Source organism: Lepidochelys kempii, chromosome 23, assembly GCF_965140285.1.
Source record: "Lepidochelys kempii isolate rLepKem1 chromosome 23, rLepKem1.hap1, whole genome shotgun sequence".
Taxonomy (NCBI): domain Eukaryota; kingdom Metazoa; phylum Chordata; order Testudines; family Cheloniidae; genus Lepidochelys; species Lepidochelys kempii.
In genome coordinates, this window is record NC_136402.1 from 3,272,589 (window position 1) to 3,297,230 (window position 24,642).

Consider the following 24,642-nt stretch of genomic DNA (forward strand, 5'->3'; position numbering starts at 1 on the left):
CATCATGGTGCAAGGATGGGACCGAGCGATGCCGGGTCTTCGTCTCGTGATGTCATCGTGCGGCATGATGTCACGTTTCGGCCGGAGCGAGTGACTGCAGGACCCCAGGAGATGATGCCCTATCACGCCACGATGTCACATTTCTCAGATGATCTTAGGGTGGGATCAAATGACCTCAGCCAAAGCATCATAGCGCGCCATGGTGACAACCCCCTGTGGCTGGATGATGTCATGCCTTTTTGTGATGACATCAAAGCACAACATGATGACACCTTGTCTTGCTCGGAGGACGTCATTAGGGTGTCTGGCAACATCACATGCTGAAAATGGTGGCAGTGCTGTGACAAGATGACCCCACCCGCCCGTGGCAGTCTGGGAAAGGTCAATAGGAGCTACCCCCCACGCCTCCACGCCCTCGCCCTCTCCCCGGGCTGACCCCACCCACTCCACAGAAGGGGGCGACGTCCCCTTTAAGAGAAGGCACGCCCCCTTTTCCTCCTCCCATCAATCAGCCTCTCCTCTAGCCAATCAGAACGCACGATGCTGCGAGTTCTCCCGCCCCCTCCGCCCCCGAGTGGGCAGTGCCCGCAGAGCGGCGTCGTTTTCGGCCAATCAGAGGTGGAGAATGGGAGGTGGGGGTGGGTTTGCCTCCTCCCCCCCTCAGGAGGCGGCCCCTGTTGCCGGGGGGACGGGGAAGAGCCGAGGAAGGAGGGGGGTGTCCCCGGATGTTGGCTGGTTCCTAATATGGTGGCTGCGGCGGCGGCGGAGTGACCAGGACCCGGGGGGAGACAGCGCGAGAGCCCCCGCCCTGCCCCCGGGAGACAGCCGGTGAGGGGGGGTTGAGATATGGGGGGGAGGGGGAGTGAGAGGAGGGGGAGCCGAGGGGGGTTGGGGAGGGGGATGAAGTTGGGGGGAGGGGATGAGAGAGGAGGGGGAGCCGAGGGGGGTTGGGGGCTGGGGAGGGGGATCAAGGTGGGGGGAGCGGGTGTGAGCGGAGGGGGAGCCGAGGGGGGTAGGGGGCTGGGGAGGGGGATCAAGGTGGGGGGAGGGGATGAGAGAGGAGGGGGAGCCGAGGGGGGTTGGGGGCTGGGGAGGGGGATCAAGGTGGGGGGAGGGGATGAGAGAGGAGGGGGAGCCGAGGGGGGGAGGGGGCTGGGGAGGGGGATCAAGGTGGGGGGAGGGGATGAGAGAGGAGGGGGAGCCGAGGGGGGTTGGGGGCTGGGGAGGGGGATCAAGGTGGGGGGAGGGGATGAGAGAGGAGGGGGAGCCGAGGGGGGTTGGGGGCTGGGGAGGGGGATCAAGGTGGCGGGAGCGGGTGTGAGCGGAGGGGGAGCCGAGGGGGGTAGGGGGCTGGGGAGGGGGATCAAGGTGGGGGGAGCGGGTGTGAGCAGAGGGGGAGGTGGGGGGTATGTGGGGGTTTGGGGGCTATGGAGGGGGATCAAGGTGGTGGTTGGGGGAGGGGGTGTGAGAGGAGGGGGAGCCTAGGGGGTTCAGGGGCTGGGGAGGGGGATGAAGTTGGGAGGAGGCGGTGTTAGAGGAGGGGGAGCCGAGGGGGGTAGGGAGCTGGGGAGGGGGATCAAGGTGGGGGGGGGGAGTGTGAGAGGAGGGGGAGCCGAGGGGGGTTGGGGGCTGGGGAGGGGGATGAAGTTGGGGGGAGGCGGTGTTAGAGGAGGGGGAGCCGAGGGGTGGGGAGTATGTGGGGGGTTGGGGGCTGGGGAGGGTGATCAAGTTGGGGGAAGGGGGTGTGAGAGGAGAGAGAGCTGAGGGGTGGGGAGTATGTGAGGGATTGGGGGCTGGGGAGGGGGATCAAGTTGGGGGAAGGGGGTGTGTGAGGGGTGGGGGAGCTGAGGCGTTGGGGGCACAAGGGGGATATGAAGGCATCGGGGTGAGGGGGGGTGGGGGAGCGGTGTGTGCGCGTGTAGAGCCCTGCCAATCTGGGATGTCCGTGGACCATGTTCGCGGATTGGCACTGGATACAAATTTTTGTATTGGTGCAGGACTCTGTCTGCAACTGGGATGTGTGAGCAGAGTGGGGCTGGGGGAAGGGGGCATGTAAGGGAAGTGGCCATTTGAGAGGAAGGGGGAGTTGAGGGTGGGGGGTGTATAGGGGAGCTGAGGGCATGTATAGGGCGCATGTGACAGGAGGGGGCAGCTGGGGCACAGAGGACTTGTGGGAAGTGAGAAGAGGTAAGTGATGGGGTTACAAGGCCGCTGAAGGGGTAAGGGAGGGGACTGGGGCAAGTGAGGGGACTAGAAGGGGCTGCATGTGTGGGAGGCTGGTTAGGGTGAGGGACTCGGGGGGGTTGTAGAGGGTGGAGATCTGGAGATCAGGGTGTAGTTCAGTGGAGAAGAGGCCCCTGGATGCTCTGATAGTGGGTGAGCTAGAAATGCTCCGGGAGGATGGAGGGTGTCAGTAGAATGGATGGGGGGAGGAATGGCAGAGAAGTCGGGGCTCTGTTATCTGGGACATGCTGCAGTGGGGGTGGGCAGGAATGTTCCAAATGGTGCATGACATCATGTCAAAATATATACAATATATAGCATCTGTGGTCGCCACCACTTACTGTGTGGCAGGGGACCTCAGAGAAAATTCTTGTGCAGTGCCTCTCATCTGAGGATCTCAAAGCGCTTAGCAGAGTTGGGTCAGAATTACCTCCCTCTTTGAGGTAAGAAACAGATGCAGAGAGACAGTGACTGGCCTGTGACAAATGGGTGCCAGGACTGGGAGTGCAACCCAGGAGTCTGGATTGCTGTTGCTCTGATCCCCAGAAACCATGTAGTGAATACTGTGCTCTAGCTAAAGGACCCTCTGCAGCTTTGCATATTCCACCATAGCTACACTTCCCAGTGCAGTCAAACCTCACTTATTTGAATGAGAAGAGGGAGATGTGGAAATGAATCCAGAGGGGGGTTTACTGTTGAGGGGTGTTACTTTGGTTCTGGTAAATGGGAATTTTGGATAACCAGGGTCTCAGCAAAATGAGGCTTAGAGGGCAGACTGTGCTATTTATCCTGAAAGGTTAAGCTGATATTTTTCCCTGGTGGGGAAAATCAAAGCGGGGGAAATAGGTAAAATGGGACTGTTACTGCTCCAGGGCTACAGAAACACTCTAGTATAAAGAAAAGGGGTACTTGTGGCACCTTAGAGACTAACCAATTTATTTGAGCATACGCTTTCGTGAGCTACAGCTCACTTCATCGGATGAAGTGATGAAGTGAGCTGTAGCTCACGAAAGCTTATGCTCAAATAAATTGGTTAGTCTCTAAGGTGCCACAAGTCCTCCTTTTCTTTTTGCGAATACAGACTAACACGGCTGTTACTCTGAAACTCTAGTATAAAACTTTCCAAGCCCCCAGATGGCTTGTTGGAGTGTTTTTGTAGGAGTTGGCTCTTTTCCTCTGTTTGGTAACTGCTCTGTGTATGACAGTCTCTGGGAACAGCTGTCTCCGTTAGGACATTCTAAGCTTCAATTAGCCTGAGTGGAGATGCCACTAATTGTTAGCAAGTGAAATGCAAGTGTAAATTAAAAGTGAAGTAAGGCTCAGCCTGCAGACTCCGAAGATATTTTTATTTGGAAATAAATGTATAGACATCAGTACCCTAGAGTAACAAAGGGAGAGAGCTTAACCTTCCTATATAGGCATGTTGATCAGCAGATGTGCTCTTGGATATTTTTGCCCTCACTGTTGCTTTTTATGACTGACATTTCAAATTGGACAGTGTCCTGGTTTGTAACTCAATCCACGCTGATATTTAATGCATTCAATGATCTCTGGCTGGCAGGAGCTGCCACATACTGAGGATGCGCTGGGTTAGCAATTATAGCCACTAGAAAGTGGGTCTGAGAATGAATCCAGCTCTGTACCCTAGCTCCACATAGCTGTTGCAGTTGGAAGGAGCAGATCATAAGAACTCTTCTGAAATGTTAATTGGTTGATTTTCCAATAGCTTTCATTTTTTCTAAATATTAGGTCTGTCAATTAATCGCAGTTAACTCGTGATTAACTCAAAAAAATTAATTGCGATTAATTACAGTTTAATTGCACTGTTAAACAATAGAATACCAATTGAAATTTATTAAATATTTTGAATGTTTTTCTACGTTTTCATATATATTGTATTCTGCGTTGTAATTGAAATAAAAGTGTATACTTTTATTACAAATATTTGCACTGTAAAAATGATAAAAGAAATAATATTTTTCAGTTCACCTCATACAAGTACTGTAGTGCAATCTTTGTTGTGAAAGTGCAATTTACAAAAGTAGATTTTTTTTGTTACATAACTGCAGACAAAAACAAAACAATGTAAAACTTCAGAGCATAGAAGTCCATTCAGTCCTACTTCTTGTTCAGCCAATCCCGAAGACAAACAAGTTTGTTTACATTTACAGGAGATAATGCTGCCCACTTCTTATTTACAATGTCACCAGAAAGTGAGAACAGGGATTTGCATGGCACTTTTGTAGCTGGCATTGCAAGATATTTACGTGCCAGATATGCTAAACATTTGTATGCCCCTTCATGCTTCGGCCACCATTCCAGAGGGCATGCTTCCGTGCGGATGACGCTCATTAAAAGAATAATGCGTTAATTAAGTTTGTGACTGAACTCCTTGGGGGAGAATTGTATGTCCCCTGCTCTGTTTTACCCGCATTCTGCCATGTTAGCAGTCTCAGATGACCCAGCACATGTTGCTCATTTTAAGAACACTTGCACTGTAGATTTCACAATACGCAAAGAAGGTACCAATGTGAGATTTCTAAAGATAGCTAGAGCACTCGACCCAAGGTTTAAGAATCTGAAGTGCCTTCCAAAATCTGAGAGGGACGAGGTAGGGAGCATGCTTTCAGAAGTCTTAAAAGAGCAACACTGATACAGAAACTACAGAACCCGAACCACCAAAAAAGAAAATCAACCTTCTGCTGGGGGTATCTGACTCAGATAATGAAAATGAACATGTGTTGGTCTGCTCTGCTTTGGATTGTTATCGAGCAGAGTCTATCATCAGCATGGACACAAATCCCCTGGAATGGTAGTTGAAGCATGAAGGGACATATGACTCTTTAGCACATCTGGCGCACAAATATATTGTGATGGCGGCTACAACAGTGCCATGAGAACGCCTGTTCTCACTTTCAGGTGACATTGTAAACAAGAAGCGGGCGGCATCATCTCCTGCAAATGTAAACAAACTTGTTTGGCTGAGCAATTGGCTGAACAAGAAGTAGGACTGAGTGGACTTGCAGGCTCAACAATTTTACATTGTTTTATTTTTGAACACCATTTTTTGGTGTGCATAATTCTACGTGTGTAAGCTGTACTTTCATGATAGAGATTGCACTACAGTACTTTTATTAGGTGAATTGAAAAATGCTATTTTGTTTTTTACAGTGCAGATACTTGTAATCAAAAATAAATGGAAAGTGAGCTCTGTACACTTTGTATTTTGAGTTATAATTGAAATCAATATATTTGAAAATGTAGAAAACATCCAAAAATAAATGGTATTCTATTATTGTTTAACAACGCGATTAATTTTTTTGGTTGCTTGACAGCCCTACTAAATATTTATATTTCTAATACTAATCCTGAGCACTTTCATTGCATTTCTCATGCTCAAAGAGCTCAGTAAACACCTGGTTGGGGGAGGGATGTAAGGTAAGATGATGGTTGAGTTGAATCATGGAGCGCTTAAGGCCACCATTTTCCAAAGCGACATTTGGTTTTGAGTGCCCAAGGAGTGGACTTTCAGAGGTGCTGAATTCAATAGGAGCTGTGAATACTCAGCGGCTCAAGCTCGGGTCCAAAGTTTCTCAAACTGGGTGCCCAAAATTGAGCTTGTCACCAACGTTGTACAACAGAACACTAGAAAGCCTCCTCTCCTGTCTGTCCTCTCTCACTGACTTTCCCCTCCCTTCACTTTTAAGTGGGTGATACTTTCCAGCAGGGAAGTGCCATACAAAACTTGAAAGACTTCAAGACACTTTTTACTCGCAATTAAAAATGACTGAACTTGGCAAACATCAGCTGGACACTCTCCAGGGTTGCGAGTTGACATGGGCAGCATCTTTCACAATGGGTTAGTAAACAGGTGGACCTTGGGTTTATTGAAAATAACCAGTTGTAAAGAGTGGCTAAAGGAGGATACAAACGACCTTAGTAGCTTTGAAAAATGCTTTTTATACAAAAGCCCTAAACACAGTCTGAGAAGTCGCCAAGGAATTGGTCATCTGCTGCCAGTAAAAACATTAATCCTGGCACCCTTGTAAGGAAAGTGCTTTCCTTTGTGATAAAGGAATAAACCTGTTAGCTGAATATATTGATTGTCCTTTGCGTCTTGCAAATCCGGTTGGGGAAAGTTTTCTTGAAACCATGACTAAATTGAATGGACAAACAGAAACATTATGTGAAGCACCCAAAAAAACCTCCCGTAAGGTTTGGATTTGTTGATGGATGAATACGTGGCTGGGACAGCACCATGTTACTTTATAATCTATGACTCAAGCAGGGGGTGGTATACCTAGCCAGGTGCTTCCTTGCATTTATCTGGTGTCTCTTCTCGAATGTTAGTTTCATGCTTGTTCTGACTTTGCCCTCACTCACACCTCCTCCCTGCCTGAAAAGGAAAGCTGGTTTCGTTCACTGAAACCAGGGTTTATAATGGGAACTGAAACTCAAATATATGATCATAAACCATTACTTGACTTTACACTGCTGCTCGCTTTCGTGTTTGGCATGAAACCAACTACTGGAGACCGATCCCAGGGAAGATACCAATGTGAGTGTGATCAGTGTCCACTTGCATTACACTTTACTTCCACTGAGTGGAAATGTATTCTCTGCTCTCCCACAACCGCCCGCCCCATCCCCTCATTTGTTCCAGTACCCAGATGTTTTTCAGATACCCAGTTACTTTTGTATTTTGTTTGCATGTGTTTGGATGACAGTTCTTTTTGCTAACACTTATCAGCACCACCAGAAGGAAACTCTTAACAAAAAAATAAATAAAAATCACACGGCTTTCTTCTTCCTCCACTGGTGGCCTCCTTTCATGCCTTTACTGCTGCCTTGTGAAACTGCTGATTGTCCTGACTGACTGCTCCCATGATTTTGCAGTTTGTTTCTTTGCAGGTGCTTCTCCAATGACAACATGGTGCAACTTATTTCTTGTATGTTTGCTTGTCAAAGAGTGCTCTGGGTGACTTCTTGTTCATTAAGGTCTTTAGCCACATGTCTCATTGTGACTGTCTCTTCTCTCCAGCCCCTTGCCCTGCCAGGATAAATGTAAACTTAGTGTAGATTTTTGAGGCCAGAAGGGACCATTGATTATTTTCTAGTTTTGATCTCCTGCATAACACAGGCCAGAGAATTTCACTCTGTGATTCCTGTATCTAATACAACAACTTGTGGTTGAATTACAGTATGTCTTGGGCCATCTTTCTAAATCTTGATTTGAAGACTCTTAAGTGATGTGGAATTTGCCGCATCCCTTGGTAATCTGTTCCAGTGGTTAGCTGCCACTGATGTTAGTTTAAAAAAAAAAAAAAGAAAGAAAAAAGAAACCCAGTTTGAACTCTGCCTTTGGCTCTTCTTGTGCCTTTGTCTGCTGGATTAAAAAACCTAGTATTGGATATCTTCTCTCCACATAGGTACTTGTAGACATGATCAAGTTGCCTCTTCACCATCTCTCACTGACTTTCCCCTCCCTTCCGATGGTTTTCAGTGGTAATAAATGTAGGCCCCTAAGTGGGGGAAACTGCCACTTTTCCAGTTGGGAAGCATGAAGGAGAAGGGGCCTTCCAATCACCCAACATAGTGATTATCACATTTATTTTTAAATAGTAAAAAAAGACTCCTAGGCACCCTGATGTTCATTCAGTAGAATAATCAATCAGACAGGAACGAAGCCAGCCAGCCCCCTGCAGAAAAGCTCTCTTCCATCTCTTTGTTGTTCCAGGTATCACACCCTTAGCCTTCTCCAAAAGCCCTCTCTGGTTGACTTCTGACCTGAGTTCATCTGCAGGCTGGCAAAGCTGAATAAAAACAGGCACCTGGTAGCGCCCACTCAGATTCTATTCCTACCACACTGGAGGGTTAAGGTACCTGAACTGTGGACACAGAAATGAAATCTAAAGCCCCACCTCAGTGCTGAAATCATATAGTACTTTATGACCAGAGAGACCTCGTCCTCTGCCCCAAACAGCTGAGGTATAAGACATGGGAGAGCAAGGAGAGAGGAATTGTGAGATGGAGGGGTATCTTGCATGCATAGACTTAAAGGGGGAGAGGAGGCTCACGTAAGGTTCTATGGTCGTCCGACTAGATGATCCCAATGGTGCCTTCTGGCCTTGGAATGTTTGAATCTTATGAAGGTTGCTTCCTTGGCAAACAGGAAGCACGAGGGGGTTCCAGGCTGGAGTGGGAAGAAGAGGATGAATAATGATGTAAAGATGAGGGCATACGAATTGTTAGAGTGGATCAGACACAAGGTTCATCTAGTCCAGTATCATGTCTTCAATATTGGCCAGCGCCAAATATGTAAGAGGAAGGTGTAAGAACCTCCCCAGTAGAGCAGATGTGCAATAATCTGTCCCCTATGTTGGGTCTCACTGTGGTCTAATGAAAATTGATTTAAGCCCTGAAGCAAAAGGTTTAATATCCTTTAAATTTGTTAGTATTAACTATTAGAACTCTGGATATTTTTATCCTAAATGCCCATGTCTCTTTGAATCTTGGCATTACTGACCTCAGCGACTTCCTGTGGCAATGAGTTCCACAGTCCAATTATTGGTTTTAAATTTGCCGCCTTTTACACTTTATTGAATGTCCGTCCCCATGTTCACGTGTTATAAGCGAGAGAACAGAAGCGCCTGGTATGCCTTTTCTATACAAAGGGAATAATAAAGGCACAAAGGAGGGTGAGGTTCTGAATAACTCTGAAGGTGAGGACTTGGAGAGGAGAGGGAAGATAGATTGGAGTGACACTGAAAAGGAGAGAGAGACAGCAATTAAGATGTGATTAGGATAACTAATAATGGAGCACTTTGAGGAACGAGTGGACTTCGGTGGTAGAGAAGCAAAGCAGCAGGACTTAGCGAGAGACCAGTTAATGGGGAGGTTGAGAGAGGAGTGAAATTATGGTTCATGCGAGGTTGAGTTTGGAAAGCAAGGATGATGGTGGAAAAGCCAGCATGGGGAGAGAAAAGAGGTGCTGGGCTGGGGGGGTGTTAACAGAAGATGATCAGTTTTAGAAAGACTGATGTAGAGAAGGTAGTGGGTGCAGAATACACTTACGTAACATACATCTAAGACTCTTCACTGTGAAATCAAAGCGAAGGGTTGGGTTCCTTGCTACTTTATTTTTTTCCTCTTCAGATTAATAATTTAGGAGTCGGTGGGTGGCAGCAGCGTGGGGTTGGGGGAGGAAGTTTATTTTTACATTGGGGTTGGGAATGGTTTTCTGCAGAGCCTTCTGTTGCTAATTGTGAGCGCTTGAAGAACCCCCCCCCCCCCCGAACATCTCTGAGAGAAGCTGTCAGTTCTGTGCACCATCTGGATTTATGACTGGATCTGTCCTATAGAGTAGTATTTTTCTGCACCCTAAGATACATCGTTCTACTTATTGGGAATTTGGCAGCCTCAGCCCCCCTCCGTCAGGATTTAGATTTTTGGGTTAGTTCCTCTGTTTTTTTTTTCAGCCAGCTCATTGCTCTCTCTGTTGGCTAGGCCCAAAGCACTGACCTCACTGTGTTGTTTCGTGCTCAGTCTTTGTATCTTTCCTCTTCGTTAGAAGCCATAATTCTTTATGTGGCTGCTCCTGAGTTGAGGAACTTCCTGACCATGCTGCATAGTTTTAAGACGACTTCTAGGTCGATTGTGTTGCGCATCTCTGGTCAGCCTGCCTAGGAAGGAAGGAGTTAAATTTTGATCCCTATTGAATCAAGGCATAGGACGCTCCTGGATCATGTCGTATCCCGTTCATAAACTTATCAAGGATGTTCCATGCACAGACAAAACTGAGCACAGTGATAATTTGGGCACATGACTTTGGGCCTGATCTTGAAAGCAGCTGTGCACCTTTAACTTCCATTGAGGGCAGGGAGTGGCAGCTACGCCTCACCCCTCAGAATCGGGCCCAGGACTTACTCGGAGCAGGGTTAGAGGGTAAAAATGCCAGAGCCCTGCCTGTACCTCCGCTTTTAGCATTGCTGTTACTGGTAGTGATGCACTGGTGATGAATGAAGAGTTCTGTGTGTTCCTGCTGTAAACAAGGCCTCAGTTCCACACTCTAATTGTACGGCACGGTGAACAATGGGTTTCTGGGTATTGCTTCACTGCAGAGTTAGCTGGAGTCATCTGTACGTGAGGTAGCTTGGTGTGGGGGAGAGCAGCGTGTAGCGGAGTGATACTGAGCAGCTGTGCCCCATAGCATGACAAGCGCTTGTTTAAGGAGCACCGGAGTTTCGACCCGTGCCCCCTCGGGGACCCTAGCTAGCTCCAGTTTAAACCAGGACCTAATTCGAGCCAGAGATTTTTGTGCCTGGATGAGAATTTGCACTAACGTTGCAGTGAAGACCAGTCCTGTGTGCCTATGAAAAGCTGAAGGAGTGAGTCAACTAGGACAGGACTCTGTGATTCTGATGCAAGCTGCATAATTAATGCTCCTTACGGGAATCTTGCCAACCCTCACCTGATCCTGTAAAACCAGAGATACCTCTGCGCTCTGGGACATTGTGCTACTGAAATTCAATCTCCCAGGAACGGCTTCTCTTGTAACTGAAGTATTATTATTAGTCGTTTGCATTGCAGGTGATTTAGAAGCTTCGTCTCCACGGTGTATTCAAAGTGCGTTTGCCTGTTGAGGGAGTGGTAGTTTATGATCAATTACTCCATGGTCACAAACTTTTCATGGGCTGGTGTGTGGGTCGTAATGAAAGTGGTAGGTCCCTTTTCTGAATGAGCTGCTTTTCAGAAGGCCTTTATGGCTCAGCAAAACATCCCAAGAATGCTCTGGTGCTTCTGTGAGGCCTAATTATGGCTGCATGTGTGTGTTTTATTAAATTGAATAAAAACTGATTTCTCCTGAGCTTAGGAGAGAACTGGAGGGATAGTTGCAAAAAGTGTTCTGAACTGAGCTGCGGCAGGTTTGTAGTGTTTCAAAGACCGCTTTATACAGGCCAGGTGCAGCTGCATTGCAAAACAGTGTGTCTCAAGGGAGTTGCTTTTCCCAAGATTCAGGCAATTGTTAAAATGGAAGCAGCTCTGTTCACTCTGCTTTCTATCCCCAGGCTTAATGGAAATCATCCATTCAGAAGAGTCAGGTGCTTTCGGAAACCGAAATAGCGGTTTGTTGGCCTGAAGAATTCCAGATTGCTAATTTCTTATGTGGGCCCGGTGAGGCAGGATCATCTGTTAGTCACGGTCAGAGTGCCACATCAATGCTTTATGGATTTGGGATGATTCTTTGTCTTTTTGTGAATTTTTGGCAGGGGGGTGGGGAGGGGGAAGGGAAATCTGTCTCTTGTTGCTATTCAGCAGCTCCTGCATTCTTTCTGCGGGTTTGAACCGAGTCCTTCAGAGCTCTTGCAAGACTAAATAATTCAGAGTTTGTGTGTGAGTTTTGAGTTCAGTTTACGGGCAATTCTGTTGCAGGTGGACAGAGGTTGTGTGTTGCCTTTCAAGTGTCTCCTGAACACGCTTCATGCTTCAGTGGCAGCGTTACCCTGTTGACTTTGCCGGTGCGAATGGCTCGGTGGTAATTGGTTTTTTAGGAATCCTTGGGCTTTCATGTAGCTCTCACATGCTGGAATGTGCATTCTGACATGTCACTTTAATGGGAGAGGACAGGGAGAGAACACATCACCGGACATCGGCAATACCAGGAGGGATGAACTGGAGTGCCGATGAGACGCGCAGTCAGGAAAGTAACTGAAATACTTTCCTCATGGATTGTATTTTCTAAATGGACAACCTACCTAATTCTCAATTACTGAGGGACAATCTGCACTCATTGATATAGTTTGCTTTCCACAACCAAATCTCTGTACAACTTTTCACGAGTGACATACCCGAGTATTCAGATTCTAATATCTAAACTTATTGTTAAATCTATTCATCTAAATTTGGGTTACTGCTGATTATGTACTCTATGTATCATATGACTTTTAAAAACAAACTTTCTGGATAATCTAAGCACTATACCCAGATGTACAGACATTCTTTTCTCAGCCTATGTATTACATAATTCTTTTAAGATTGGCTTTTAAATCTAATCCCTCACACCGCTAAAAGGATTCTTTTGGGTCAGAGTGCCGTAAGGAGGAAATTGAGGTCTCCTTGCTAGAGCAAGAAAATGGGCAGAAGCAGGAGTTCAGTGGTTAGGCTTATCCACTCTGTCTCTTAGGCCTTGTCTACACTGCCACTTTATAGCACTGCAACTTTCTCGCTCAGGGGTGTGAAAAAACACCCCCCTGAGCGCTGTAAGCTTCAGTGCTGTAAAGTGGCAGTGTGGACAGTGCACCGGCGCTGGGAGCTCCTCCCTTTGTGGGGGTGGGTTTTCTTTACAGCGCTGGGAGAGAGCTCTGCTGCGACTACTCAGTCATGTAAAAGCACTTTAATGTTGGTAGTGAAGACATACCCTTTGCCTGCCTTCTGCTCCCACCTCTGACCTTGATTTACGCTGCAAGTCACTTCACTTTTCTGTGCCCTAGTTTTCACCCTTTGTAAAGTAAGGCTAATTCCTGCCCCATGGGGGATTTTGAGGCATCTTTAATTATTGCTTGCAATGCACATAGGAAACTTCCAGTGAAAGTGCTATGGAAGGGCAAGGTAGTAATTACAATCCGTTACACTGACAAAAAGCAAAACTAGGGACTGTCCTGCCAACAAAATCCAGTCCTACAGCTGCTGCTCTGCCTTTAACGCATCCTGTTAAGGTCCTCCATCAGGATTCCTCGGAAGAGTGATCTAACGGCTATGTGGGCTGCAGTCAGTAGGAATGTTGCAGAGGGATTAAGGTCAGTGTTCTTAAACTGTGTGTCCCGCCTCTTTATTTTGGCATATCCCAGACTCGTTGATATTGCTGGTCTGTATCCACTGCGAACTCTTAGGGCTGGCCTATACATAAAACCCTCAGGGGCGCAGCGCAGAGTTGCTGCCTCTCGGGGAGGTGGGTTGTCAGCAGAAGAAGCTCTCCCACCGACCTAGCACTGTTTAAGTGTGTGTGTGGGGTGGTGAGGCTGGTATAACTGTCGCTTAGGGGTGTGGATTTTTCACACTCCTGAACAACGTAGTTATACGATGTAGGTCTGTCATGTAGACCAGACCTATGTTTGATCCCAGGCATAATCCATCTTCCTCTTTTGTGTGTGCAAGCAAATAAAGCTAGGGCCCTGCTCCTGGAGTCTTACAACATACAATCCTGCACGTGGTTGGTGTGCAGAGAGGCAGTGAAGGCAACAAGCTTGTTGAATGGAGTTGTCTACCTGGATCAAGAACGCAGCAGCAGCAACAACAAAGGATTGTGGGTAAGATGTCTGCATATCCATAGTGGGGCAGAGACTACTTATCCTTAGGGCCCTACCAAATTCACGGCCATGAAAAACGCATCACGGGCCGTGAAATCTGGTCTTTTGTGTGCTTTTACCCTATACTGTACAGATTTCATAGGGGGTGGGTGGGGGGGAGTGTTTCTCAAACTGAGGGTCCTGACCCAAAAGGGAGATTTGGGTGGGGGGGTGTCGCAGGGTTTTTGTAAGGGGGGGGTCACAGTATTGCCACCCTTACTTCTGCGCTGCTTTCAGAGCTGGCTCGCCGGAGAGCAGCGGCTGCTCGCTGAGGGCCCAGCTCTGAAGGCAGCAGCACAGACGTAAGGGTGGCAATACTGTGACCCCCCCCCCTTACAATAACCCTGGGAGCCCCCCCCAACCCCCTTTTGGGTCAGGACCCCCACAGTTACAACCCTGTGAAATTTCAGATTTAAATATCTGAAATAATGAAATTTACGATTTTTAAAATCCTATGACTGTGAAACTGACCAAAACGGACGTGAATTCAATAGGGCCCTATTTATTCCGTACAGAGATCACTGTTTGCTAATTTGGCTTTGCCGGTTGGTCAGTCTATATTTAATTGAGCATTGTGGTAAGTAGATTTCCCAGAAGATGTTTTGAAGGATGGATTTCAGTGAAGGTGGGGCTCACGAGGGTAGGGAGGGCGTTCCAAGCAAAGAGATGTCCTGCAAGAAGCAAAGTTGACTGGTAGAAGGACGCAAATGGATCGACAAGGGGGGAAGGCTGGAGTGGAGCAAAGAGGGTGTTAGAAGGCGGGCATTGAAAGAGGCAGGCGGGAAGTTGGACAATGTCTCGAAGAGGGGTATTGGGGGGGCTAACTTTGTGGACGCCTAGAGAAAGGCTTTGAATGCGGGTGATACCTGCTGAAAGCTTTGATAGGAAAGTGCTTCCCAAAGTGGATTATGTATCGCCCCTGCTTTGCCGAAAGCAAAAACGAGCTGCAGAAGGGCAGTAATTCTCCCAAGGTCGCCCAGTGAGGTTATGTCCCATCTTTTTCTGTGCCTGTCCAGAGCTTTGCACAGTGGAGTCCTGGGGTGCTATTGTAATACACCTAATAGCCAAGCTGGCCGTAGAACCCAGGAGCCCCGTTCCCTATGTGCAGGGCCATATAGCCTTCCACACGTGTAATAAAGAAGGCGATTTGTACGCACCAAAGTGTTGGTTTTTTTTTGGTTTTTTTTAAATAATAAGAACATGGAGTCGGAGACCAACTGACCGGGGGTGGACAAAGAAATGCTTAAATAATGCCTGTTTTCTAATGAAAATTAGCAGTGTTGTCACAAGCAACATAATGCTTTAGAATTGTATCCAACCTGGTCGCCCCCTGCCTTCCCTGCACGCACAATTAGAGGGTGTGAATAAGCTATAATTTTAGTAAGTGATGTAAAGGGCTAATTAAAGGTTTTACTTGGCTAATCAGCTTGCACTTTAATTAGCACCAAATGGTAATGACTTGCTGAAACATAAATTGACTTCTCGGTTGCTACCAGCTTGTTACATTCTCTTCAACCACCTGAGCCACTTCGGAGGAGTGTGGGCCTCATGAAGAGATGCGGCCCCGTGCAGGCATGCTACTCCTTCAGGGCTCTGTCACATCATGGGGGGGCTCCCTTCACTCTGGAGAAGCTGCCTAGAGTCAGTCAGCATGTTTCTGTTCTAGGAGGATGGGTTTTAAATAGGTCTGGCTCACCCTGACACAGTGCTGTGTTCAGGGGGTGATGAAAGCTGGGAGAGTGTGGGCGTTTGTCCCTAGCATTCTGGATTGTGGAGTTTGCAGGCTGATTTCTGGGTGTGCTCTTTGTGAACCCACCCCAGGGGACCTGAATTCGTGTCTTTGTGAAACAAGAGTTTGGGTCTCCACCCTGTTCCTGCTGGATGGGTGTGTGCATGTTGTGTACACAAACATTGACACTAATGGCCTCTCTCAGCGGGGGTGGAGGGGCCTAGAACCAAATGGACGACGGGAGACTGACTGCCCTTTTCACCCACTTAACAAGGGAACAGTGGGGGGTGAGGAACCTCCATTTTCTGTTATACTCACCCCCCGGCCCCCCAAATCCGTTCAAAACTCTGCTGCTAAGTTTCAGAGTAGCAGCCGTGTTAGTCTGTATTCGCAAAAAGAAAAGGAGGACTTGTGGCACCTTAGAGACTAACCAATTTATTTGAGCATAAGCTTTCGTGAGCTACAGCTCACTTCATCGGATGCATACTGTGGAAAGTGTAGAAGATCTTTTTATGTACACACAAAGCATGAAAAAATACCTCCTCCCACCCCACTCTCCTGCTGGTAATAGCTTATCTAAAGTGATCACTCTCCTTACAATGTGTATGATAATCAAGTTGGGCCATTTCCAGCACAAATCCAGGTTTTCTGCTGCTAAGATTACCCTCTGGACTTGTCACTCTGATGACCCCCTCCAAAGTCCATCCATTGGCTCTTCCCTTCCACAGCATCCAACACCCACACCTTGTCTGGGCTTTCAAATCCCTCAGTGAACTAGAGCTCCCTACCTATCTGACCTATTATCCCATCACAAGGTCGACTCCTGCCTTCGCTCTGCCAGTGATTGCCAGCTTCGGTCACTTGATTCTTTGCTTCTCCGGCAAGCGCTAGTGTTGTTGCCCCTTATGCAGGGGAAAAGCTCCTAATCAAAATCCATAAAGCTGCTATCTTGTCCCTCCTTAAAATTTGCCTTTGCTGAAACGTATACAGAGAAATGCAACCTCATAAAGGCAAGGCAGGCTGCAAGTTGTGATTGTGTCCACGGATTTGTTCACATCCTAGTTTTCCCCTCTTTCCCACTGCAGCCTGCTGGTGGGGCTGGTCTAAGCGAGCGCTCCCAGTGGTGGGTCTGCAGGGGTGGGGAGTTTGAAGGGGCAAGGGGTGGTGTGGAGACGCCCACAGGGGATTGCAAAGGATGTTGATGAGGGATAGTCCAGTGGTCCAGACCCTGAGGGTTCAATTCCCTGCTCTGCCATAGACTCCCTGTGTGACCTTGGGGAAGTCGCGTCACTTCTCTGCCTCAGTTTCCCCATCTGTACAGCTGGAACACTATCCTCAACATCCCACTGAGATAAGGAAGTGTTTAACTACATTAAAGATTGTGAGGTTGATTGAATTGATGCCACTGACTTGTACTCCTTTTTGGTTAAATGCCCTGACTTGCCATGTTGAAGCCTCATTGCTCCACCGGTATAATGGCTTGGGGAAAAGCTGAGTGCTAGAATGTGTGCCTAATTAACCTGCTATTTAGGTGGCATAGCTGGAGATGCCTGTGTCAGATCTTCTTGCATTCTTTGCATGCCTGCCTGCCTTCCCCACCCCTCTTCCTCCCCCCAGTCCTGCCTCAGTAGGAACCTCGTGCAGCAGAAAGGAAAAGCCAGCATTTTGGCCAAGTCCAGCCACCACACTGCTAAACTTATACAGTTTGTTGGATCCTGGTGGAGTCACTGGGTTATGTCTTTTTTCTTTATGAAGTTGTTAGTCACGGTCTCTCGTGGGCTAAGGAGCCAAGCTAGTTCCCTGGCTTTAGCTTTGTTTGGTGAAGTTTATACACCTGGTTTCTAGGTGGCTGAATCGCCTCCTGAGATGAAGTCACGAGTGCCTGGCCTCTAGGGAGAGGGAAGAGTGCGTGTTCTGTTTTCCTAACCTGGCCATTCGACAATCTGCGTGACTGTGCTTTGAAACACAGCTCTGTGGATGGATGATGTTGTGTGCTCTGGCATCTGTGCAATAAATGTTGGGTGGGGTAGAATAGCTCCACATCCTTCGTGTGCTGCTGTAAATAAGACCCTTGCTGTCTGTCATTGGCTGGGTCCCTAATGTGACATTAATAAGGAGTCGAGCCCTGGCTGAATACTTGGATTCCAGCAGAGGCTGCACGTCAGACTTGCCCTTGTTTCAGTTCCTCTGCAAATGAGACCCTCACCCAAATAGCATAATGGGGAAACCACTCCGAGATGGATAAAACTTCTGTGATAAAGGGGGAATACAAAGGGGCTAAATTACTCTGGGGCAAGCCCTGTGGAATTCCACCAAGGATGAATTTGGCCTTAGACATGAGGCCTTGAGATTCCACCTGTCCTTAAGAAAGGGACTGCATCTCACTCTCAAGCTCTTTCTAGATATATAAATAAGCTGTATATTTATATAGCATTCCCTGTTAGGAGCTCTGCTGGTCAGTAGAATCCATGTTGCGGGACAGTGGAATTTCCAGGGCTAGGCGCTTAGAACAGCTGGAAAAACGTGATGGTTTGTAGCTGGAAATATAATGTTGCATTGGGTCTGGAAGGCTTTGGTTCTCTGTTCTTTCTGGCCAGGGCTGCGTATGGGTAGTGGCTAGAGCAGTACGAAAGCAAATTGGATTATCAGTTGTGCAAATTGGATGGCCTAATCTGTGTGGTGGTTTACGTGTGTCTTTGGTAATTGCTCACGTTTAAGACCAGTCGAGTTGGCTGGCGTGGTGCATTAGTATAGGGGGTGTAGAACTGGAGTTGGTGAAGGGCGCTGGATTGATTATGGTAGAGACAGAATCCCTATCTCTACCCAGTCCTGGCCTTCGAAAAATAACATTGTTTGGCAATCCTGTTCAGATGCTTTCGATCCAAGGAGGCTCTCAAAGCACTAATATGTTTGGAAGATTAGGCCATGTTTACTAGTGGGGGAACTGAGGCACAGAGCAGGGATGTGACTTGCCCGGGTCATGCAGCGGAGCCAGACGTCCTGATTCCCAGTCCTGTGGCTCACCCGCCTTCCTCTTCAGACACTGCAGCAATCCTGAACTAATCTGTTGCAGCTTTTAGCGTTGGGAAAAACGTGTGTGTGATCACACACAGAGAAATGATTTGCTTAGCGTGTGTCCCCACCTCCCTTTTCCTCGTCTCATTCACAGCAACACTTGCGTGGGTGGTATCTGAAATAACCTCTTTAAACCTGCATTTCTTTGGTTTCATGCCAAATGACGACTGGGGCTCTGTAGTGGGGCAGTCGCCCCAACCCCTGAGAAGAGGGCTGGAACAGGCCTTTTGAGGCTGCGCAGACTGGCAGCCAATCATTAAAGGCCTGTAGAGGGCCAATCAGGGGAAGGAAGAGGCAGCCAATCAGGGCTGGGTGAGGCCCTATATAAAGGCGGCCTAGCAGAGAAGAAGGTGGTCTCTCCCTGACTAGCAAGGGAGCGAGCACCTTGGACAGAGCAGTGCTGGGCAGGCTCGGGGGGGGGGGGAGCAGGAGAGAGCTCCAGCCCCGTTACCTCCCAGGCTGGAGACCCTACTACAAAGGGCCGAGAAGGTGCACAGGGCCAAAGGGGAACTGGCCCAAGGAAGAATAGGTGGACAAGAGGGGAATGAAGGAGGGCAGAAAGAGGCTGCCTCTAGAGGGTCCCTGAGCTGGGACCCAGAGTAGTGGGTGGGCCTGGGTCCCCTCCCCGCCTTACACTGCACCTGGCCACCGAAGACGGTGGCCAGTACAGACTGCAACTTGCCCCTGAGCTAAAGGGCTAGACTTTGGGTTGTGGTTGGCCACTGAGGCAGGTGCGAGTCCCCAAAACTGCTGTTAACCCCCCCCAGAACGGGGCGAGTCGGGAGTAGCGGGCATTGCCGGAGGGCAGTGTCCTAAAGCGGACGCCGCCAAGCGGGGAGCAATGTGGGTCTCAGGGCAGCAGGACGGACAATGAGCAAGACCTCACGCGCTGAGGACGCTCCGCAGCGGTCAAGAGCGAATTCCTGGAGCGACCAGCAGGAGGCGTAAGTGGTGGTGAGTCTTGACCCCATCACAGGCTGCCATAATTTTTTTTTAAATGAAGAATTTGGATCCTTTTGTATATGTGGCAACGGCTACGTAGCAGTACACAGGGGACTGCTTGAACAAGAAGATCTATGAAAGTGTTGCCATTTTATGAATATCTAAGAGAAGTCCTAGTTCTTGTGTGTGTGGTTTTTTTTTTGGCTGCAAATACTTCAGCTGATGATAAAAATGTTGCATACCTTATAAAATCATTCAAAGATGATGCCTTTAAAAACATCTGTGCTAAATAGCTTCCCTGCTGGAAGCATCTTTCTCCTGTGCATCTCCTGTAATGGACTCTCTTGTGGTTGTGGATCATTGTGGGTGGTGGTTCTAATACTCAGGAGGTAGTAATAATACGTAGTTCTTATATAATGCTTTTCATCAGAACTCAAAGACAGGAGCCAAGATGTTAAAAAGTTGCTGGTGAGATTGGCCCGTCCAGCATGAGATGCCATATGGGGGCACTCCTGGGTTCTGTTTCCAGTTTACCCAGTAGGCAATGTCTGTACTGGAGATGGAGGTGTAATTTCCCACATGGGTGGACATCCTCCTGATATCTCTGATTGAGCTCGTGTGCTAAAAATAGAAATTATAGCCGTGGCGGGGCGAGAGGCAAGCTGCCCTGGATACGACTCCATCCGAGACACGTTCTTGTGGAGCAAGCCCCTCCCACCATTTGTCCCATCATGCCTCCACTGCTATTTTGTAGCATGTTGGCTCAGTTAGAGCTAGCTCAGGTATGTCTGCCCAAGCTGGCACAGAGTACCTGAGTTCAAAAAAGCATTGGATAAGTTCACGGAGGATAGGTCCATCCAGGGGTATTAGCCAGGATAGCTATGGCTCTGACTGTCAGATGCTGGGAATGGACGACAGGGGATGGGATCACTTGATGATTGCCCTGTTCTGTTCATTTCCTCCTGAAGCATTTGGGGGTATGAACAGACGGGATGCTGGGCTAGATGGATCCTTGGCCTGACCCAGTGTGGCAGTTCTTATGTCTACAATGGTGCTGGAGAAACATGTGCATTGTGACACTCCCGTCGCTGTGCCTCAGTTTCCGTGTTGTAAAAGGGCTCCCTACGTACTTCCTGCAGAATGGATGGTGATGGGGTTTAGAACATACTTGCTAAAGTGCTTTGGGAAAGCAAAGTGTTTTCAGGTTGGAGGATATTTGTCTGTGTGGTTAGAATGTGTACAACATGGTTAACTGTGAGCATGCCTGTTACCTTTGCCTGCCTTTATCTATGCTCCTGGCACTTCACTGCCAAAAGCAAGGGGTGACTGTAGACTTGCCTGGAAGCTGATAGGTATAAATTCCAGTGACCCTGCACGTTGAACATACTGCATGAAGCCTGCACTTCGCGGGTGTAGTCCCTTGCGCCAAAACCTCTTAAAGCTTTGAATCCAAAACGCTCCATGGGAGACCTTGAAAAATGCAGCACCTGACTGAATTGCTTTGACTGTGTTTTCAGCTTATCTGCTCCTACTGTGACAGTGGGATGGATCGCTATCGCATGGAAAACCAGCTGAGAGAGTAAAGCGTGGTGGTGGGGGGGGGTAACTCTGTTTTATTTATTTTTTTGGAGTTGGAGCAGTGGCTCTTACCTTTTCATAGAAAGTGATTTGTGTTTATTTTGTATCCCAAATCACTTCACTAACCATAACTTTAACTCTGTTAACAGTATTATTTGCCATGGTTATTTATTGAGTCCTGGTCTGCATTAGGACACTAGGTCGGTATAATTACATTGCTCGGGGGGGGGTGAGAAATCCACACCGCAACTGACACAGTTCAACCAACCTAGCTTCTGGTGTAGACAGCGCCAGGTCGATCGGGTTGAGCCCCCATTTATGCCACGAATGTAAAGCGGATATCCGAGGAGCTGCAGGGCTCTACTGGGAATGACGGCGGCAAACGCAGCCGCACATTGGGCTTCCACTCGCAGGAGCCAGCAGCCCTCGTGGGCAGCGTCTCTGACGTGGCTGTACCGCCCCCAGCCGTGCCCACTGGGGTAGGCGCCAGGCTCAGCGGCAGCTGTCCCTGGTTGCGCTACTCCAGGAGCATGCAAGCCGCTGGGGCTGGGGTCGGTACGGCCATGCCAGAGGAGCTGCCTGAGCGGGGACTGTGAGCAGGTTTCAGGGGGTCTGCCAAAATAAACCAGCAAGCAGGGCTGGTGTTAGGCTCGCAGGGGCCCAGGACAGAAATTCGAAGCCCGAGTAACTTAGCTTTGCACGGCCCCCTGTGGTGTGGGGCCCTGGGCAATTGCCCTGCTTGCTACCCCCTTAACACCAGCCCTGGCTTGTAATCTACTAGATATGCAGAAGAACAGTTGTTGTGGGCCATGCAACTTTTATAGGGGGCCTCAAAAAAAAAGTTGAGAACCCCAGTCGTAGACAACAGGAGATGCAGAGTAGCAGGCTCTTGTGCCAGTGGGGTGAGTATGTTGAGGGACAGAGAAGAGGTCCGTGCTGGGTGCATACAGAGAATGAGGATGTGCGTAAAGAAATGAGAATTTGGAGCAAGTCGGTGGAGGACTTTAATTACAGAGAGCAATTTTTGAACTTGATTCTGAGATGGGTGGGGGGCATTGGTGGGGAGGGATTTAAGGATAATGGTCTAAGCTGATATGCTCATGCTTTGGGAATACATGTGAGAAGGCCAGCAGCAGCCTTTGGTCATGCTGGCGTCTGGGAAGCTGACTTTGAAAGCCTTGGAGAAGGGAGCGAGTTAGATCTTTGGGACAATGACTGTCATTTACCATATGTTTGTACAGAACTTAGCGCGGTGGGACCCTGAGCCTGCTGATTTGTAAAGGTTTAAAAGAAAATGGCCCTGTGGTAAGTCAAGAAGCGAGGCAGGCTCTGATGAGGCCTTCAGCAGCAATGAGTCACGGCCCTGGTGACTCTGCATGGGTGCCATGCTCCGATACCAATGGGGGGGGGGCATCTTCTGCCTTTAACGAGGTGCCAATAAACAGACTTGCAGCTGGGGAAGGAAGAGGGGTCTGTCTCGAATGGCATTTGGGGGAGTGATGGAACCAGTTGACGGTTTGACTGGCGTGGCAGAAGATTCCAGCCATAGACATTCATGCTCACGCAGAGCAGTGCTTTTTTGCGGGGGGTGGAGACGAGACTGTTGCCTTGCAGTTTATTACATCATTCTGGAGACCTTAAAATTCCCCCCACCCCACCCCCCCGGTCAAGCTCCAATATACGCATGCAACTTACTGAGCCGTCTTGAGGCTAGCAGTTCCCCCCGGCTTACATTAAGACCTGCCTTGCTAAGTGTGCCACCCTTTTGAAATGGGGAAATATGGCGTCGGATTCTAGTCGCTCATTGGTGCGAGTTCGTTGGTGTCCCTGGAGTTATTTGGATTTACAGCACTGCAAGCGAGAGGAGAGTTCGCTCCACAATGGTATAGAAGGGGCAATCGGAGGAGGAAACCACACGTCTGCATTTCTTCAGTAAAGGAGTCGCGTTGTTTTAAAAGCACTAGCGTTTAGAAGTACAGTCTACTGACAGATTACATTAAAATCCTCATTACAGCATGTTCGCCTTTGAGGCTGCTGGGAGTGTAGGATTGATTATGCATGAATGAAAGGGACTTTGACTTAATTTGTGATTTCCTCCTTGCCTCGCCCCCCCCCCCCCTTAGTTTCTGTTCCCAGTGGTAGTTTCCAGGCTGACAGGACCTCTCAGTGAAGTCCTGGGTGGATGTGCATGGGGTTTTTTTCTTTTCCCCCTTGTTGGTGTTGGTGTCTCTCTGAATGAAACTTGGGCTACTAAAAGAAAGGAAAAGGTTGGCTCTAGAAATAATCGGCTACAATATATCCCTTCCTCCACAGCCATCTAGAAGGAATGAGAAGCATAGCGTTTTGCACTGGGAAGGCTTGGGTTATCGTGGGCAGGGGGGTGGGGCTTTTCTCCTGGCTCAGGTGATGGTAATGGCCGTTTAAAGGTATTCATTGCTACAAACTGCAGACTGATGCTACACACCATAATTCCAAAGACGGTCTCTACTCTGGAGAGTTTACAGTTCACAGAATGATAGATTTTTTTTTTTTTTTTTAAGGCAGAGGGAGGGGACTGTTGGGATCATCTGATTTGACCTTCTGCACAGCACAAGCCATAGAACCTCACAAAACAATTCCTGACTTTTGATGGAGCTCGAGCATGTCTATTAGAAAGACATCCAGCCTTGAGTTAAAGATTCCAAGTGGTTGGGTTCTCCACCACGTCCCTAGGCAACTTGTTCCAATGGTTAACTACCCAGACTGTTAAACTGCATGTTCTTTTTAAGAACTGTTTATTAAGAAGTTTTAACAAGTTTACAAATCCTTGCCATGTAAATATTAGAAACAGAACCCTTGTTACAGCTGTTAGCTTTTGTTTTGAAGAGACAGGAATATAGTCATTTTTCTGTTTATCTCGGTGTTACTCATGCCATAAAATGGCATCATTACAACACGTCTCATTTCTAGTGATGTTTATTAAATTGGGTGAAACTTTTGTACACACATCTAACAGACCAGGCATGTCTATCAAATGTTAGTATTCAGTGAAGTTGGACGGGTGCATTGTTTTTGGGGGTGGTTTTTTACAGGTGAATGTACTTTGTCTGAGTATTGAATTAAAGGTAATCAAATATCTGCCCTCTGTCGGTTTTGTTGATGCACCTTATTTCTGATCTGAGTTATTCAGCTTTCAACAACTGGGTCTCATTCCGCCTTTTTCTGCTAGATTAAAAGAGCTATCAGAAATCTCTTCCCCGATAGGTACATGTAGACCGTGATCAAGCCCCTTCTTAGTCTTCTCGTGGATAAACTAAATAGATTGAGCTTCTTGAGCCTCTCGTGGTAACACATGTTTTTTCAGACCTTGAATTATTCTTGTAGCTCTATTCTGAACCCATTCCAGTTTTTGTCCTTGTGTTGTCAAGCTGTAAGTGACTTGCCAGGAAGTCTTTGGCAGAGCAGAGATTTGAACCCAGGTCACTTCAGTCATATCTGTTGAGGTTCAGTGCTTATGGAAATCAAGTCACATACCGGAATGCACATTTAGGAACCTGACTTTAGGCACCCAAGTATGAAAACTTGGCCTCTTATAAATACAGGTCAGTTTCCAAAAGTGCATAAAGAAAAGGGGTACTTGTGGCACCTTAGAGACTAACCAATTTATTTGAGCATAAGCTTTCGTGAGCTACAGCTCAGAAGTGAGCTGTAGCTCATGAAAGCTTATGCTCAAATAAATTGGTTAGTCTCTAAGGTGCCACAAGTACTCCT

The 24,642-nt window shown here is 48.0% G+C and overlaps 1 protein-coding gene across 2 annotated transcripts in view; it reads left to right on the plus strand.

Annotated features, from left to right (window-relative positions):
• The first annotated feature begins 689 nt into the window (after positions 1-689).
• The window catches only part of PAK4 (p21 (RAC1) activated kinase 4), a 91,120-nt gene continuing 67,167 nt past the window's right edge, over positions 690-24,642 (plus strand). For both annotated transcript variants that reach the window (XM_073321954.2, XM_073321955.2), the window contains exon 1: positions 690-828. The gene's annotated coding sequence lies outside the window, so the exon portion shown is untranslated. The remainder of the gene's footprint in view (positions 829-24,642) is intronic.